General features: G+C 29.5%; 1 protein-coding gene across 4 annotated transcripts in view; it reads left to right on the top strand.

The window, feature by feature from the left end:
- Positions 1-2,945, top strand: part of LOC106679496 (uncharacterized) — a 24,138-nt gene that overhangs the window by 14,361 nt on the left and 6,832 nt on the right. Inside the window, exon 1 of one of the 4 annotated variants that reach the window (XM_014418691.2) lies at positions 1,706-2,104. The exons of the other annotated variants lie outside the window; for them this stretch is intronic. The gene's annotated coding sequence lies outside the window, so the exon portion shown is untranslated. Of the gene's footprint in view, positions 1-1,705; positions 2,105-2,945 lie in introns of those variants that run through there. 4 annotated transcript variants of the gene reach the window in all.

Genomic DNA, 2,945 nt, shown 5'->3' with positions numbered 1-2,945 from the left:
AAGCCCTGCAAAGTGGGGCGAAACGTTGGAAAATAAATAGTTGTAAACTATTTTTATTTCTCTTTTGACCGCAACCCTGACCATCTCCATATATATCAATTTTCACGGTCAACTATACATACATATATAAAATACTTTTACATTGTTTGTTTGAAATAATTAACAATTTCAGAGTTTTATTAGTAAAAAGAAGGATAAATGTAAACTATAAAATGAATGCCTAAATAAAATGAATAGTTGGGCTCTGGCCTTTGATAGCCACACATCAGGTCCAAGTCGCCCTCGTATAGAAGCGGTTTTTTTAAAAATCACATTTGAATCAAACTATCATGGGATAAGTGTAGATAATGAGGCGAGGGAGTGATCTCTCGAGTTTCGTGTGAATCAGCCCAGGATCTTCGACCATAATTAGACGAAAGGACCTGGCTTATTAGCCGGAAAACAGACTTCCTCCACATCTTCCCACCACTGAGGCTCCAGTTGGCTGGCAGGCAATGTCACCTTATCTTCTGGGAACGTCAGTCATCGGAGAAGCCAACATTATGTATTGATTATTATATTTATTTATGTAATGATTATTATATATATTTTTATTATTACATAATGTTTAATTGTTCTATATATTAATACTGGTTATATACTGGGATTCATAAAATAATAGTAATGCACCATAGTTGCTCGTGCAAGAATTGATTTATAAGTCAAGTGCTATATATATCCTGTCTCGAGAATCCATTCTCTGGAGAACCAATTCTTAATTTTTTTTTTTTAATCATATTTATTCATTTTTAACCTTTCATTTTTTTGAGTTTTATTTTATTGTCCCCAATATTTTAGATATTCATAATTATGGAGACAATGTGTTATATATTGTTATTATTATTTCTTAATGAATTCACCATGCAAGTTTATTGATTTTGTTATCTGTTAATAAATTGTTGATGAATACAAAATGTATGAGTTCATACCATCAGAAGTCCAAGAGAAAAAGTAACCACAGTCTTCAGTACAATCTATGGAACAGTTAAAAACAGAATAAAATATTTGTTTTTGTCAGATGTTCCAGTGTTTAAGCAAAGCAGCGATATGAGCCTTTTAGTTGACAGGATAACTCATTAAAATCATTCTTGGTGTTTCAATGTTCATCCTTTAACAATTTACCGTTAAATAAATGGTACAGAACATAATATAAATTTTAGTAGACTGTTTTGTTTTTTGTCATACTTTAGCAAAAGAAAACGTAAATATTTTGGAATGAGAAATAATAATAAAAGTACTTTTCTGAAAACTGTTGAAATAGGAGTTAGTCAACTGAAAGGCTTATTTGAAAAATTAGCTCGGGAAAGTATTGCCATTGTGAATAATAAAAAAATATCTGTTCTGAAACAAGAAAGGATTAATTTCAACTCAAAGAAGTGGAGTAAATGAAAGTTGTGTGCTCCCACCATACCAGATTATTTTTAATTCGCATCTTTTACTTAATAATTATGAAAAGGGGATGAGTAACAATAATTTATGGGGATATGACAATAATTTGGTGTGAGGTTAGAGAGAGGCCCCTCACTTTGTCCTAAAACCAATAGAATTAATTTAAACAATTAGATGAATAAAAATATTGTCCCCCTCTATAGATTTGAAAGTGGTTGAGTGTTCAGGATAAGTGGTTTATACCTATGTACTATCTTATCAAAGTGACTAAACATAACTTTATGAATCAGTCACTAAAGTATAGCCTTGCTGTGAGTGTAACTATATAATGGAATAGTAAGAAATTAGTTTTCCTATCATAAGAAATTCAAATGAATCATTATAATCATAGAATTGAATTGTAAAAATTGATAATATGATGGTCAACTAATGGTAATTTGTACCATAAATAATATAATCTGACATCAATTTTAACATAATGTATGCTGAACTCCTAAGTAGATTAATCAGATAAGGAACTTCATTTCCATATTGTAAAAAAAATAAATAAATGAATAAATAAAATAATAAATTCAACAGAGTGGAGTGTTATATAATATAAATTTCAGTGTGAACAAAGTTAGTATAAATGGAAAAAGTGACAACCCACAGGATTTGCTGGAGATTAAAATACAAGGTAATTTAAAAGTTGTTTCCAATTTAGTTTTTAAAAAATAATAAATTTTGCTCAAATATAAAAAAAAAACCTTTAAGCTCATATGATTTAGTTGTAATATAGATTGTAATATTCAATCTTGTGTATAATATTAATTTATATATTTTAGACATAAAAGCTTAGGAAAAAATGACCTAGTAAATACAGCTAAAAATAAAGTTACACATTATTTGTATCAAATGATAATGTAGCGGTTCTACCAGTTTTCTATTTCTACATCAAAAGAGTTTCACCGTCAAAAAATGATTGGGAACCACTGTTATACAGTTTTATATTTTAATTAAAATTTTAAATAAATTTGGTCCAAAAGATTAGTTATATTGATTGATTAATAATGAATCCCCCCCCCCCAAAAAAAAACAATCAAAATAAAATAGTTAAAAAAAAATCAAAATAAAGTAGTTAAAAAAAAAAAAAATAAATAAAGAACTCTGTACCACTACAAATCATGAAGGTTTAAGGGTGCAGTACTTTGTAAGGAAGTACTGTTGTTAGACCAACAGTTGTGCAAGGAGGTGATTTGGTGAGAATCAAGTTCGACCACCAGATTTTTACCTTATTAAGGGTACCAATCACCAATTCATGAGGCTGGTGGGTAGGTCCTGGAGGGCTCCCAAACTCACAGGGCTAACTCACTGTTAGAGTGAGACAGAAAATATTTATTTGTCATAGCCAAATTCGAATCTAGGTCATTGGAGTTGTTAGAACAGTGCATTTCCATTGAGCTAGCCACTCCCACCACTGAAGTTCATAATAAATATGTAATATATAATTTGTAATAAATATTATAAATACATAAATT

This window comes from Halyomorpha halys, unplaced genomic scaffold (assembly GCF_000696795.3).
Source record: "Halyomorpha halys isolate HHAL.00 unplaced genomic scaffold, Hhal_1.1 Scaffold207.1, whole genome shotgun sequence".
Taxonomy (NCBI): domain Eukaryota; kingdom Metazoa; phylum Arthropoda; class Insecta; order Hemiptera; family Pentatomidae; genus Halyomorpha; species Halyomorpha halys.
This window is presented reverse-complemented; position numbering and strand designations above follow the sequence as displayed.